We start from the raw sequence: 16,736 nt of genomic DNA on the forward strand, positions 1-16,736 counted from the left end.
CTGTAACAAAACAAAGGCTGCTTGGAACTGCCCAGCCAGCCTCACCACAGCAGATGGGACACACCACAAAGCCAGGGCAGAGCACAGACCGAGGGACAGTACACTGCAAACTGGCCTGAAGAGGCAACACTCCCAGGGTGAAACCACAGGGTAGCTGTGGATCGTTAAAGCGTTGTCTAGCGATACTGAACTCTTCAGAGGACAGACACAGCATTAGGAATAATTAACTGCATTAACATTCACTACACTGCCCGGCATTGTTCATCCCCTAGTAAAATGAACTTTGGGGTTTGCCTTGATTAGCCGCCACAATCAAGGAAAACATGTCTGAAATTTGCAGACAATTTTCATGCTTGAGGAGAGAGCACTGTCTTATTCTGCAGCACAAGTGCTGTATTATCCTTCACTTCTACAGAAGAAGATGTCAGTATGAGACACACTATATGTGACAATTTAAATGCATGCCCTAGGGCTTAAATCAGCACAGTGCCAAAGTCTAGAGTTACTCGCAACCACAGACAGGCTGACCTCAACTGCAGAACTCCGAAAACAGGCTACATTTCCCAAATTCTCAGCTGGACAAGGCCTCTTTATAACAGGTCCTGGGAAGAAGCTCATTTCTTTTTTTTAAATTGCGATATCTGTCAATAACTGCTCTAAAGCTTTAAAGTAAACAGGAAATGTTCTTGCCTAAATTCATTGGCTTTCTTTTAATAAAAATGCTGTTTAACAATTTTTAATTGCCTTCTTTCAAACAAGGTGTAATATGTGATAGTCCATGTGACATGCTCTGATACCATGGAGCAGAGCAAGCACAAGAAGGGAAGTCAGCTGCTAACCATCATTTAAACTTCTTCAAGGCACTTTGAGGAATGGGAAGGATAAAGATGTGGGGGTGAGACCACTTGAGCAATTCAGAGATGACCTTTACTGGCATTAATTGCAAACTCCCTGTGATTTCTGGAGAAGTTGGAGCTGCAATCACGGCAGTGGAGTGGAGCAGGATGCAACCCCCTGAGTGCAGCCCAGCCCACCCCAGTGACTGATGCTCACCCCCACTGCAGTGCAGACCTGCCTTTCATGCTGGGTGTTTCCTTGGCCTGCAGACTGCTCCTCTACCAGCACTGATATTGCAGTTAGGGATGCAATCTGAAGCAGCAGCAGAATGTCTCCCAACACAGAAACAGTGCTATATTGATAGAAAAAATGGCCTTAAAGCGTCATCACAGCTTATTCTCCTCACATGAGCTCCTTAAGGGCGGGATCACCACACAGACACACAGTGTTATTAAGGGGGTACAAGCCTCTTAGCACACTTACAGCTATGTAGTTACTGCAATATGCTCCAGCTATTCTTACTCAAGAACCAGGTGGTGTCTTTCCAAAGCAAAGCCTTCCTAACTCAATCAGCCATCCATCTCACACTCTTAGATGGCTGCCATCAAACATTGCTCATTTTGCTTTGCATTTCAATGGAGCTTGGATAAACTCTTCCCTGTGTTTTCCTCCCATTTGCACTTGCCTGGACCTCAAAGAGCAGATCCGTACCCACCCACGTTATTTCTGTCAGAGGCGTCACATCACTTCCAATGTGCCAGTGAATGTGCTGATATTTGAATCCCATGGCTATTCCCGCTGTGAGCTCTCCCTTTACTGCCATTTCACGTGTATTTGTGAGTGGTTGCTAAAGAATATAATCTGGGGCCAGCAGAAGAAAATTTCTCATCATTAATCTGCTATTGTCAGCTCCTCATGTATGAAATATATACAACACACAGAACTACACTGGAGAAAAGCTCTTTGTCTTGAAAACAACAGCTGTGGATATAAAACATATAAACATGCACAATTCCTTGCACATGTTTCAAAACAGATGAAATCCATTTAGAACTATCCATCAAAAGGTACTAGAGGGGTTTGGAGATGAGAACTCAGCAACTGGAGCCTTCCGATGGCATTCTGCTTTCACAAACCCCCAGAGCTGTTTCTCACACGTGTGCCCATCTCATCAAGCATTGCAGTGGCTGTGGTGCAATTCTGCATTCTGTAGGTCCCTCCCATGCAAAACTCTACCATGGACCACACTGTCTTTGGTTGCACAGCTCTGTGAACTGTTGGGGGCTGTGTCCTGCATGGCACAGGGATGCAATGAGGCCAAAGTATTCAGCACCTTCCAGCAGAGAGGAACTACTATTCCCTCATTTTCTGACACTTTGGTGCCAGACTTGGCCTCGTGCAGGGGCGTGCACATCAGCTGCCCCGGGACAAACAGGCTGCCTGCTCTGCATTCCTCCTGCCCTCGCCAGTCTCTGTCCATCAGCTGTTTTCCATTTCAGTCCTTTACCCCCCATTCTTCCAACATATCTGTAGAGTTTAAAGTATCTGCTGGTTTGCTGGTCTCTGCTGCTGGAATCAGACTCGGTTTTGTTACTTGTTCCAAGGAACAGGCCAGAAACAGCCAGCCAGGGAGAGCATCAAGCCAAGAGGTGGAGTTTTAGGGGTTTTCTGGGCTGTTTTTTAACTTTTTGTAATCTCTGCCTATTTTCCAAGCATACCCAGAGCCACTGGACCTGGCTGTGACAAGTGCTCATGGTCAGGCCACAGTGGTCACAGTCACAGGCTGCTGTGAATCACCAAGCTGGGAATGATTCCCTCCTTCCTGCACTTATTGTTGCCCTAAATTCAATTCAGAAATTTAATTTATTTTAACTATAATAATGCAAACCCCTGCATGATGCTCTCAATTTAGTATAGGAATAGTTTATCTAGATTTATTCTACACTTACGCCTAACTGATTAAACCAAAATAAGCCATCTTTGTGCTAGAATCAGTGCTTAGGTTTAAGTAACCCAGAGCTGGTTTGTCCTTCCAAGCGTGTGCAATAACAAAGAGCACAGGGAGGCATGCAGTGAGTATTAGCTTGGACTGTGAAACAACATTAATCTGTCACCCCCTGACCCTGCACTGTATTGCCAATATGTCAAACATCTTCACTGTGCTTAGCCCAAGCACATTCCATGCACTGTGCTCTTTGTCAATAACCATTCAAATATTACTCTGCCAGTAAAAGTCACAACATTTTCCTGCCCCCTCCAGCATCAGCACAGTTTCTTAGCTCTTCATGAAAATTCAAAGGAAAAATATCGACAAGTTCTCATTGTTTTTAAGTGCACACAAAAAGCAACCCCATCTGCTTTTCTCCTTCTTTGAAAGGGAATGCAATGCCTGCGGATTTGTAATTCCATCTTCAAGTCAGACTTGAAAAATTGAGAATTTGTTTTTTGCATAGATTTTAAGAGAAAAACTTCAGAGCTTCTCAAGAACAGCTGAACTGAATTTTGGCAGACCTACATGTGAACAGTTTTGTGAAGAGCTTTGGGATCCTCCAGCAGAGGAAATGCTTTGCAAATGGACAACAGACATAAACACAAAACTGACAGAAAAGACCTCTTATCTGTAAGGCAATATCCACTTCTGAGCACAGCTTGTCACAGGTGCTCCTCAGCTCACTCTACTGCCTCCTACCACAGCAACAGAGGTGGCCTGGGCAGGAGGGGTGAGGTTAGACATCATCTTTTAACATTAGTGAGCATAAGAGCTACTAGTGAAAGGAACCAGCACTGCCTGATACCTTTGCAGGGTGGGGGAGCATGGCAGCAATGCCCTGCTGGGATCAAGCCTGCATCCCTGCACACAAGATGCCTCAGCAAGCTGCAGGGTGCAGGGATGTACCTCTGGGCTGCCAAATTACTGCCTTTGAATATTAGAAATTTTAAAAGGCAAAGGAAGGAAGGGAAGTATGAAAATATCATCAGTTATTTGGGAAGAGGGTTTTTAATGAGTCTTTTGATAGTTTGTTGTTTCAGGCAAAGGAGAGGAAACATGGCTAACCCTGCTTGGAAGTGCAATGAAAACTCCTCATTCTCTACAGTCTCTTTCAAATGTAGTCCCATGTTATTTCTGGAACATTCTTCCAAAAATGTTTGTGTTTATTCCTGTTTTAGACTCAGTTCCGTGACAGATGTCTGCAAAGTTGTGCTGACTGCAGTGAGACACGGCGACGTGTGCTACTAGACTTTGCTCTGGGGCAAAGATTCTAGTGAATTATTTGCTCTACTGACACTACATATAGTAATTTCAAAATCAATCATGCAAGTCATTCTGTTCCACAAAGTTTACAATTGCAGAGACGCTAAATTTCCCTAGACCTTTAACACTGCATTTATAGAAGGACAGTTTCTTGAACTCTCTTAATACTTCCTGCTCTCAGTCTTACAGTACATGGCATTACTAACTTCAAAGAGGAGGGAATAAAGTAATGAGTGAAAAGCCACAAGTAATATTTCCCTGTTCTCGTAACTCCCATTTCTCTCAGCAAGTTTTTTGTCTTTTTGCACCTGTTTCCACAAAGAGAAAGCATCTCGTAGCAGCTCTGGTGGCTCTGTCTTGCATGCTGCCCTAATGTTTCCAGCCTTGGAACAACTTCTGACTAGGCGTGATTTATCTGGCTGGTCAGAGGTTACTGTACACAGAAATGCAATTTCTTCCTCACACTCACACTATCCTTCTTTGGCAGCTCCAGGTGTCATCAACAATCTGCTGCATGCCATCTTACGGCCTTTCCTCCAGTATTTTATTCAACTGATAGCCCTCTTGCTGAGCAATGCTGCCTGGAAAGGATTAGAGCCCTTTTCTCTGTATATATTTAATTAGTGTAACTGCTGATTTATGTGCTAAAAAGTTGAAAATCCATTTGTGATAGTTCTGTCCTTGCAATGCTGTCAGTGTGTTGCTTCAGGTTGACATTTGAAGAAAATGTCTTTTTACTCCTGGCTGCATTCAGGTCTGGGTTGATGCTCCTCTCTGGAAATTGATGTTCAAAATTACCTGACTTCTCCATATTTTCCCAATTTTGAGTTACATTAAGTTCCATTACAGTTTTACATTCAGCTTTCTGAGTTCTTTGTTTTGATGACCCCCTTGAGCCTGGCCACTGACAATCTCAAAATCTCCTTAATTCCAGGAAAATAAATGAATTTTTCCATGTTCCTGATACTCTTTTAAGCAGAAGGCAGGAAATCTGTATGGAATAAGCCTTTACTTTCTTTGCAAATCTGTTGCTATGCTGCTTCATCTCTTCTCCTGTTTTTAGATCAACCCCACAATGATCTACAGCAAAGCACCCAGATCAGATCACTGCTGACATCCACTGCTTGCTAAACCTGGGGGAAAGTCTGCAACACAGCTGAGTCTAGTCTGGAGTCAAAGAAAAGAGATGTAATTTTCTTTCTTTTTCATTAGATTTCTAGAATATTGGCTGTGACCAAATTATCATCCTTTACTTCATCTTACTAGGTGATGACAGTGCTACTCTTTCTGCTACAAACTTCTGCAAATATTTCTGTATCAAGCCCACCATTTTAAAGATTAACAGTGATAGAGAAAACTAAAAGGACAGAAGAGACAAATTATCTTTCATTAAATATTTTTAATTACTAGAGTCTTGAGAATTTGTAGATGATAGAGAAGAAAGTTTCCCCCACAAACCCTACTACTGTAATAACTATAGTCCAGGCCTGGGCTCCTGGAGAGAATGGGAAGTTTTAGTTTTTTCCAAGGTAAGCACAGTCAGGCTCAGCACAGCCAAGAATGCAGCACTGATCTATGATCAAAAGGGCAGTTCAAAGTAAGGAAAGGCACTTCCTGCAAAGGAAGAAGGTACAGCTTCCATTTTTCTTACTAGGTGCTCTAAGGTACTCCAAAGCCTGATTTATGGCACTCAAGATTTACAGCACTCAAAAATCAAAAATCCTAAGTACCCAGATACTTTTTTTTATTCTTTTAAATTTAATTTGAGTCCTTTTTGCCCCTATTTGAAATAAAACTGATGTTTGATTATCATTTGCAGCAAATCTACATGCCAACATTCATCAAATTAGGCCACTAGGTACACTGTTAGTTCATTTTTAAAACACTTCCAACTTGGGCTGCCTAATGTTTTCACTAAAGCTGATGCACAATTACAGCTTTATAAGGCTAATTTTTAAGCACCAAGGACTGAAAATACTGTCCTAACAAAAAGTCAAGAATAATAACCCCTGTCAGTTAGAGCCAGCTGATTAAGAATGAAGGTGGCACAAAGAAGTCAGACAGCCTGTGATCACACTGAAGAACAGGATCCTGTTATAGGAACACTTGACAGGAGAAACACAAACAGGCTCTGAGCACCACTAAACCACTGAAGAAGGAACAAGACAATTCTAGCTCTGATTTTTTTTAATATTTAAATTCAAGTAATTAATTTGAAGGCATGCTTTAATATGGCATATAATGCACAAAATACCTTCCGAGAAGACACACAGAGTTTCCTCTGAGTCTCCCTTGGAAAACAAGAGGGATCAACCCAGGCAATGTTGGGCATGATTTTGCAGTGAGTCAAAAGATCAAGGAAGAAGATGGACAAAGGAAATGTTAAAAAATTGGTCAACTTGATATGGCCAAACATTTACATTAACTGCTTTAACTAAAGCAATATCAATAAGTATATTCAGCAACTCATCTACTCTGAAATGTACATGAACAACTCTCTATACCAAAAACTCCTAAGAATGTAAGTAATTGATTGCCAGTGCTCCCATCCCATGGTCACACTTCTGTGGTTACTGTGGTGTCAAGGGGGACACTGGGACTTGGGTAGATTAACTGCAGACCCGTACTGAGCTGGGCGGTATCTTCATCACCAACTCTCACAGACACTGGCCTGGCCTCTGCCCCTCTTCTCGCTGTTGGTTTGGGTTGTAAGTTGAACACACACAGCTCGGGCTGCCTGAGGAGGAGAAGGCAGTTCCAACAGCACACTACCCAAACCTTTTGCTGTGTTCACAGATAATAACTTTAGATTAACATTAAGCACATGATACATGGGCTCGCATTACATTACCTCAACTGCAGCATGTCACATTATGTCAGCCAAGGTCAACACTCAGTGTGACATGATCCGATCTAACACGATGCCGCGTTATTGCCTCCTGTGTTAGGAATCTTCGGCTGAGAAACAGAAATAGAACAAGCAGATGCACACAGCAGATCCCTTCATAATACTCCTGGGAAAAAGAATGACTATTAAATGATTGCAAATTCTGCCAGTATTCTCCTTACTGGATTCATCTGGGCCTCCAGACTACCATGACATGTCTTTGCCTTTTTCCTTCTTTTGTCTTTTTTTTTAATAAGACCTGAGGCTTGTCAAGCCAATCAGACTGATACTTGGACCTCACCACAGGAAGAATTTCAAATAATTCATCAGACTTTATAAGCTGTGATTACGCTACTAATAAGCTGTGATCACTTTCTGCTCTCCTAGACTTCACTGACCTCTGTTTCATGAATAATGTGAGAAACAGTGATGAAAGTCCCAGAGGATTCTGATTCCACTGAGCAATGTGGAGTTTTGCCTGCAGAGGAATAAGCCATAGGAAGGAAATGTTTAGCTGCTGTACTGGGCTCGGTATGTATCCAAAAAGGGTAAAACTTTAAAAGAACCACTAAGTGTTCTGGAGTTTTAACTTGCTTTCACACACAGTAGAGCTTCCTCAGTTACACCCACAGAACTGCATCTGTACTTTGAGGACAGAGTGACACCAAAGTTAAACTCAGACACAAGAGTCAAAGGGGCTGGTTAGATTCATGCACTTCTCCTATGTGGCTATAACCCCCCTGATTTTATTCCTTGTGCCTATTATAAGCACAGCCAGAATGTGAAGTGTAAGGATGATAATATTCAGCTTTACACACACAAAAGCCTTCCAGATTCCAAGAGAATAAAGACAGGAAATTCTTATATTAGGTTAAACCTTTAGTTTTCAATTAGAAGTAATAAACTCTCATAAACTACAATGGAGTTATCAATGGTCACTGAGATAACATAATATCTGGCAAAACAAAAAAGCAGAGCTTCAAGAGCCCATCTTGTCTCTGATATAACACAAGGATGTATCAATTTTAGAACAAAGGCTGAGCTAATCGCAGCTGACTTCACACTGCTCTAGTTTTTGTTCACCTTTGTAAACATGAAGGTAATGTTTTTCTTTTTAGTATTCTGTGACATCAGAAAACACAAGCATTATTTTATTAACCTTTCAATGCAATTTGGTTGTTCTTTCCATTTCAGCTCTGGAGCTTTGATGTCTGAGTGGCACTGCATATACCTTAAGGGCTCAAAAAAAAGTTCAATAGTCTTCATAGCCTCAGCACACAATACAGAATAAGGAGAGAAAATAAATAAATAAGTACATGTACACATATTTCCCTCTTTTATGACTTTGAAAAGCTGCAGCTGTCATTTGGTTCTTTGCTCTTTCCTCAGGGTAGAGATCATCTGATGAGACAGGAATGAGCATGGTAGAGTCCTCAGACTGGATGCAGAGAATCTGATATTTTTATCAGCTATCACGGTAAAAAAAAAAAAAAAAAAAAAAAAAAAAAGGGCAACTCAAAAAACCCACCTCCAAAGCCCTTAGCTATATCCTCAGATATATCCGAGGACTCCTCCCCAGACTCATCAGCACTTATCTGCACCAGTCACCTCCCATTTCTGTGTACTCTCCAGAACCCAGCAAAATAAGTCTTGAACCTTGACCTTCAACATTTTTGAAACAAGATTCAAAAGTCATGAATCTTGAATCACCACCACAGAATCTTAAACCACAGTTTTCCAAAACTGAGTCAATTTGTGTAAAAAACAAAATTCAAAGCAAATTAATTCAGATCGAAAAAATCAATCCTTGGAGTAAAACATAAAGCACTGTTCATTATTCTGAGAAACCTTCAGCACCACAGTATCAAAACTTAATCCTAAACCTAACACTATAATTACATCAAAACAACCTACTAGTACAGAAAACAGATCATTGGTTTAGAGCCCTGTTGACAACGGCCTCTTCTAACACTGCAAGAAGTAAGCTGGATTCTTGATCCTTTTACATCTAAGTCTAAAATAGAAATGCTAAAAAAAAAGAAAAAAGAAAAAAACCCAGAAAATTTCCATTCAGAAGTGGGATTGACCATACAAAAAATTCAAAATGAGACCGAGCTCAGCTACTCCCCAACCCTAAGCTCAGCATAGCTCCTCACATGGGTAACAGACCTGTTGCTTTGGCAAAGGACAATACCAGGCATACCAACACCTGCCCTTTTAATACATCCCACCCTTCTACAAGCTCTTTGGAGGGCTGTTTAAGCAACGTCCTCTTCATACAGTCCAGTAAAGATAAAAACACCTAAATTTTTTGCTCAATTAACAGATCTTCGGAAAACCTCTCCAAGGTTTGAAACAAACATAATATGGCTTGTTATTGTTGTGGATTAAGACTTGACTAACAGGACTGTGAAGATGCCTCTTGGATCTTATTGTGGCTGGGAACTTTGTTTTGTTGTCTGTGTTTCTGATATTCAAAACAGAGCTTATATTTAGGACACACTATTACATCCAGCTCTACAGAAAATAGGTAAACAAAAACCTAATCATGCCCTGACAATGGTGACTCAGTTCATTTTCACAAGTAGCACAAGCTCCTGAAGTGGGAATAGCAGAGGAGCATAAGCCAGGCTGGCAGGTGTCACTACCAAAGTGACAAATCTCCTCTAGTTGATCTTTAAAACAAGGTTGCATCACTTATTTCAAGATGTGAAACTGAACTTTAGTTCAGAAATAAGCAGGTTACCTGATTGCACTGACCCTCCTTTTCTTTGTTTGTATTGTACTGAAAACACAAACATGCCCTTATGAAAACAAATGGAGCCAAGTTACATATTGCTTGTAGTACTCTGTCATTTGTCAGTGAGCAAAGGCAGAAAGCAAAGCAGCAGGGTGATGTAGTGACTATAACTAATGGTGCTAAATATCACAACATTTTTAGCAAGTCTGGCTTCTCTCCTCAGTAAACAAGAGACAGTCACCGAGCTTGGTGACAATGAAGAAAAATCTGCTGCTTTGTGGAGGTGGGTGTATTTCAATGCCAGAATTATGGAAGTTTCAGTATCAGTGAGATATTCTGATTTAAGCTAAAGGCAATTCTGTCCCAAATACCGATAAATTCTCAAGTATATACCTAGGCAAAAGCTAATGTAAAGGACAGTTCAATTTCTTGCAAGGGATTATAGAGAAGAAATGGACATTTACATTTCAATCCAACAATAATATTCACTGCAAGTCTTTACTCTCTTGAAAATAAACCTGACAAACACTTTTTTCCCCCCAAGGCTTCCACCAGATCTAAGTACGTTGTGATTTTTAAAAAGCACACTGAGCCTCTAGAATCATGTTGTAAAAATCTGGACTACAAAATACTGTTCAAGAAAACAACAGAGCTACAAGAACTCAGATTAAAGTGTAAACGGGGAAAGATTCAGTATGGAAAAGTTGCAACATGGAGGCAAAAGAGCCAAAAGGACTGACCATCCAGCAGGGAAAAATCCCAGCTGGATTACCTGCACTGTGGATGGGGCAGGGCAGTGTCAGTGCAGAAACAGGAACATCACTGTTCAGTACCTGCCTGAACCACGTAGCATACTTAAAATATTCAAAATCCATTTCAATTTGAATTAAGAGTACTTTTTAACCTACAGGAGGTTTCAAGAAGAGCATAATCAGAGTACACTTTGCCTGCAAATAGAATTTTTTGGCTCATACACCACATACCGTAAATCTCCGTATTTTCTCATCTGCCAATCTTCATTATAAAAATTCCCATTCAAGCTGAAGAGCTGCCTTCCAAGACCTCATCTGCTCATGGCATTGATTCCTCAACTGAAGCCAGGCCTCTGCTGGAGATGTCATCTGCACACCACTCTGGAATGTCACATGCAGGGGATTACAGCTTTAGGTAGGAGACTGGGAGATGATATAGATGTAGTTAAGGAACAGAAAATTTCTTTCCATGTAAATGCCAAAGGCAAATGGACAGTAAACATAGAGAGACACAGATCGTATAAGAGAGTATATGCAGAAGGATCTCAAAACAGATTTGGGTTTTCAAAACTACCATGGAAATGAACAACCTTTAAATAAAGTGCTTGGTATAACATACCTTACAGCTGGCAAAATTTAAATTTGGGGGTTTAGGTTACAGGCAGAGAAAATACAAGAAAAAGAAGAGATTGTGTGTGATTCAGATGGAGCTACTCTCGATGTCAATTTAGATGAGATTATTGACAAATACATAAAGATATTTTAGTCTTGGGGAAGTTGGGACCCTGTGCTGTCTTTCCAGTCACAAATTGTGCTAAGGAATTTTTATATTGGTTTGACTGATATTTGATATAATGATCTTCAAAGCAATTAAAAATATTCTTTACCAAGTCTGCTTAAGTAAAGGCAGCGTTGTCAGAGGATATGCTGCAAGGCAGCAACAACCTCTGGGTTATTTCACCTAATGAGGACAATCCCACAGCAGAAACCAGCCTGAAAGGGCTGCAGCATCCTGATATGTCGAGAGAACCATCTTGCTGGCCTTGAAATGGAAAAGCAGAAGCAGTGCTGTGAACAAGCCTTAGATTGCTGAAGGGGGGAGAGATGGGGGATTCCAAGAATTGGATTAGCTTTTACTGGAATCCTTTCATATCACCAGGATAGATGTATAAGCAGAAAAACAGAAATAGGGTAAACTCTGCCAAAAAGCATCCTGCCCTAGTAGCAATATGCACAGTAAACTTGACACTCCTGCTTCATCATACATTTCCCAATTCCAGTATCATTAAGTAGTAATTGTTCTGCTCTACTTACTGTTTTGAAAAATTCTGCTTTTTGCTTTGCCTTTGTAACAGCCTCTTAAGTCATTTAAGTTTTAATACTCTCACAATGAATGACTATGAGAGGGAACCTTGCTGAACTGTATACATTTATTTCAGGACTTTGAAGATGCTATTATTTATATTAGTTCATAATTGTTGTAGCAGTCACTTCCAACTGCCTCATAATGCCCCCATGAAAGAGAGAAGTATTAAAAGGAAAATTTTCAAAAGGATTCTAAGATTCTGTTGTGGTTGCTGGATACAGAACATTTCCACATTTAAGTGGCTAGAGAAAAAGCAGAGAGCTCTTTTAAGAATGTGACCATGAATGACTTGTTCTCATGCATGTCTGTGCCAGAACTGAGATCAGGCCATGCACCCAGACCATTGAAAGTGCCACCGTTAAAATTCCACTTACAACTCATGTACGGGAGGGAACAGCAATAACAGTTTGCAACACCCCAGCATTTTACCTCTGCAAGATACGAGTTCCTTATCCAAGTACAAAAATGTCGAGCAAGGGCTTGCATATTCAAGTGAGGGCAACACTTTAGTTCATAAAAAAATCAAAATACGTGAATACATAAAGATGGGAAAAGGAGAGATAGGAGATGGTAAGAAAATGACACAATAGAAGTAAGACTGAGCAAGCAAGATATAATTCTGATAAGACAGGGAGGAAAGAGTAAGTAATCTGATGAGGAAACCATCATTCTCAGTCACTTTAGTATTCATTTACCCTCTATGCCATGTGTTTTGTACACTCTGGTGCTATAAGCAGGGTCACTGATCTGTGGTACACTTTCCTATTGACTTCCACTTTGGACATGAGCATGTGCACTTCTGCTGCACTGGAAAAAAACAAGGCTTTTGATAAATCCAATGAAGCAAAAAATCAAATAATCAGTCACAGCAACAGGAGAGCAATGGTTACATCATGGCCTCAGTACCCCTCTGGTTGCTCAGCCAGTGTTTCAAAAACACAGCCAAAGCAAAAGCAAGCATACCAAAATATTCTTCGATGCCATCATGCTCAGGAAGTTTATAACCACCTTGCAGCATTCAAAACTGTGCTGCTTTGTAACTGTTTTCTCCTGGCAATACTGGGCAATAAGCACAGGTCAGCGTGGCTCACCTCCAGTCAGGGAGTGACCATCAGTCCACCCAGAGAAAGTTCTATGCCTGTGTCACATTTACTGCTGACCTTGAGAGCAGTTCATTGAACCTGTGAGTGGGGGCTCAAAATCAAGCTGGACTTTCTGCCAAGAGGGTTGTTTCACCCATGTCAGTGGAGACATCAGATTGCTGGCCCAACCACGTGCCTGCTCCTGCTGCTGCTCACTCCCACACTCCCTGCTTCTGACTAGAAATTTTGTTGCAACCCAACCTGCAAGCTGTTAATAAAAAGTCAGAAAGTCCCAAAGCCCTCTTCGGTGTGTTTCCTGCAGAGCCCCTGGCTTTTCAGTGGTGGGTCTGTAACACAAAGCTTCAGAGGAAAGTAAAAGGTCTCCTTTCACAGCTGCCCTGCACTCAGCATTGGGATTGAAAATTGAGAAAGAGGAGCCAGGAGCAGAATCCAAGGCTGAACAGCCTGGAATAAGGTGTGGTTATTTATTTGAAATAACCTATAGAAGTGTACATTCAGATCACTTCAGATATTGCTTCAAATCTCAAAGAAATTAACTACAGTACATGTGCAGAAACTCTCTGAACACCACCAAAGCATGTGATAAACTCCTCAGTGGCTTCCAGAACAGGGTTATTACCTCAAAATTGGGAAATCCTGTCTTCAGCATGAAGGTCACTGACATTATGCCACTTTATTTTCTGCACAGTATGTTTAAGAGCCTTTAGTAAGACCAAAAAGCTGGGTCATACACTCACATCAGCGTGTTCACACCCACTGAGTCATGGAAGACTTGCTAAAAGCCTACACAGTGAGAATCTCTCTGTCACAAAGACATTTCCCCTGAGGCTGAGGGTCCTACCCCTGGAGTACCTGCAGCTGCCCTACCACTCTTCTGTCAGCCCACACTTCCTTTAGCTCCCAGTACTGCATTCAGCTGGCTACCAGTAGTTGTGCTGGGTGGCATGAGGACTAGATGTGAGCTGGAGTCCCCAGACCAAACTTAGCTAATGACCCTGTACCTCTAGAGTCTGGCATTCAGCAGTTTGGGACACATTTCTCCAGTATCCTCACATATTGTGTGTCCATCCTCGGGTTCTGGCAGCAGGAGGGCTGCAGGGATCCCCCCGAGGGGTGGATGGGGCAGCCCTGGCTGGACACAGCTCCAGCCTATTCCCACCATGGGGTACAGACAAGCCCTTCCGAGGAGCTGGTGGAGCCTCTGTGGAACGTGTTTAAGAGCAGGCAGAGTTCCACAGGCAGTGGGTGTGAGGAACAGCCCTGTCACCCCCGGGGCAGAGGGGGAACAGGGGAGGAGGCACTCCAGGTACTGCAGGAGGGATTCCCCTGCATCCCTGCGGAGCCCAGACTGGAACAGGTGTACCCTGAGGGACTGCAGCCCATGGGGATTAGTTTCTCACCAACCAACACTTCTTTAATTAGCAATAGATTAAATTAATTTTCCGCAAGTCAAGTATGTTTTGCCTGTGAGAGTAATTGCAGGTGATCTCCCTGGCTTTATCTCCCCCACAAGACTTTAGATCTTATTATTGAGAAGAGCAATGAAAGAGAGGGGGTGGGTGGCTGACAGCTGTACATGTCAACCCACCACACCATGTTTAGTAATTCCAAGGGAAATAGTTAATATATTCCTGAGAGCAAAATTTGGAGGTGTCATTATTTCCACCCAGGAAAAAAAGTAATTCTGAGCAGTTATTCCTAGAAAACCCAGTTCTGTCAGTGACATTACAGCAAACATGACTTCCCTGCTTTGGTATGCTTCTTGATAAAAGTAAAATATCCAGTTGAAAGAAAACAGAAAGAACTCCTTAAGCAGAGAATTCCACTAAAAATGGTGAGAAGATAAATGTGCAAGGAAATTCCTATCTCTGGTATTAAGGCTCCTAAAATGAAGTTAATGTTCTTCTTATTCTAATTGCTAATAGCATGGGTTTTTTTCACCAGTATCTCTAGTTGTTTCAAATATAATCTCAGCCCTTGTTAAAGGACAGAAGACTGCCCCAGTAAGCAGTTTTACCCTCAGAGTAACTTGTAATTGCAAGTCAGTGTTCATTGTCCAAGTCAAATTTAAGTGCTAGAGACAATCCAAAAGAAAACATCTTCTAAAGGAATAACACAACTGTGAAAACCATGGTTTTGTTCAGAAGACAGTCTCAATAAGAGTTCTAAGGCAGTAAGACTCCATACCTTCCCCACCTTCTTTGGGTCCCTGGGGATGAGAGGAGGCAAAGAGCCCCTGACCTTACAGGCCAGAAGTGGAAGGGGAAGGACCAAGGGCTGCAGAACAACCCTAAAGGGAAGCTGAGGTGGAAGGTGATGGCAACTGCTGCAGAGAGGAGCATCTCCTACCACAGTAAAACTGCTCCTCACCTCACCACCCCTTCCATCCCCTCCCCACACAGACAGAAAGGCCTTCACAAGCCAAAACAGCCAACCATCATCTCATCCCCAGGCATACTTGACAGGCAGCTACAGGCTGATAAATTAGGCAGCAGCCTGTTCTTCCAAGGCCCAGAGCTGGGTCTGGTGTTTGCCTCTTAGAAAGCAAGTACAGACACCCAAGGATTAGCAATTAAAATGATGCAATACATGACACGTATCCATCAGAAATAACCCAGCAATTGAGTGCTGGCACACCTTACAGCAGATAAGGCAGTGCTGATAATACTTGAACTTTTGTGTCTCTCACTGAGATGTTTGCCACAATGCTTGCTTTGTTCCCTGCTCCTCAATCTGTATTCTCACTTAGTCTTACCACCTGTTTGCAGGATAAGACTCTGATTTGCCAAATCCAGAAATAATGCAGCTTGTGTTTGAAGATGCATTTTGCTGGTTATTTTTTCCATTGATCTTGGAAGTTATGCAATGATATTAAAAATTGAGCCATTGCAAAGAGCACAGCAAGGTAGGCTAGGGGAACAAAAACAACCTGGATAATCCCCTTCACAAGTTGCTTTAACAACTTCTTTCTGGCCCAAAGAATATTCACATATTTAAACACCATTCAAGGTTCTAACAGAAGGAGAAGCTCAGTGGAGCACTCGCAACTCCTGCAGTGTGAGGTACTGATGGAGTCCAGGGGCTGAGCAGGTACAGCACTTGGCTGAGCAGGAGAGCTCTCACAGGTAGAGCTGCACCATGTGGTATGGGGGAGGCAGCTCGGCCCTGCAATGCCAGGTGTGCCTGCACACCACAAGGTGCAGCCAAGCAGAGGAACATGACTCAATCTCTGCACAACTCTTTCACAGCTATCTTGGATCCTAAAACCAACAGTCATGTTAACATGGTACTCCTGCCTGGGCATGGCTAATCACTCTTCCTGAATATTGTGCAACAAAGCTCTTCTGCTCTTTGTTCCACAAAAACCAGTCATACGAACAGATCTTCTCATTCCCTTATTGTGCCTTCAGAGAAGGTCCACTGGACTGTTTAAGTGTGCCAGGTCCCAGCCTCAGGACTGTCAGCTGGAAGAGGCTAAATGAGGATTTCTCAGTCTGAGGATGGTTAAAGTTACATGACCAAGAAATTACAAAAAAAAAAAGTTGAAAATTAAGGAATTGTAAAAGAGCATGAAAAACCTCAGACCTGCACTTGAATGGACAATTATGCATCAGAGAAGCAGGTGGCAGTAGATGTTTCTCTGTGCTATACTACAAGTGCTTGATTTCTGGTAGAGTATTCCCCATAAAAAATAGAAGTTCCCTCAGGTCACATTTACTAGTGTTCCCACTTCAAATAAAACACCCACAACAGGTATTTTTGGAAACAAGTTATCTGTATGTGTTTGGTGTTCTACTA

General features: G+C 42.0%; 1 long non-coding RNA gene across 1 annotated transcript in view; it reads right to left on the reverse strand.

Moving 5' to 3' along the window:
* The window catches only part of LOC139678152 (uncharacterized), a 66,719-nt gene extending 55,904 nt beyond the window's left edge, over positions 1 to 10,815 (reverse strand). Inside the window, exon 1 of the long non-coding RNA XR_011698976.1 lies at positions 10,701 to 10,815. This is a non-coding gene — a long non-coding RNA (uncharacterized lncRNA). The remainder of the gene's footprint in view (positions 1 to 10,700) is intronic.
* Between the last annotated feature and the right edge of the window lie 5,921 nt (positions 10,816 to 16,736).

The sequence above is a fragment of the Pithys albifrons genome, chromosome 13 (assembly GCF_047495875.1).
Source record: "Pithys albifrons albifrons isolate INPA30051 chromosome 13, PitAlb_v1, whole genome shotgun sequence".
NCBI lineage: Eukaryota > Metazoa > Chordata > Aves > Passeriformes > Thamnophilidae > Pithys > Pithys albifrons.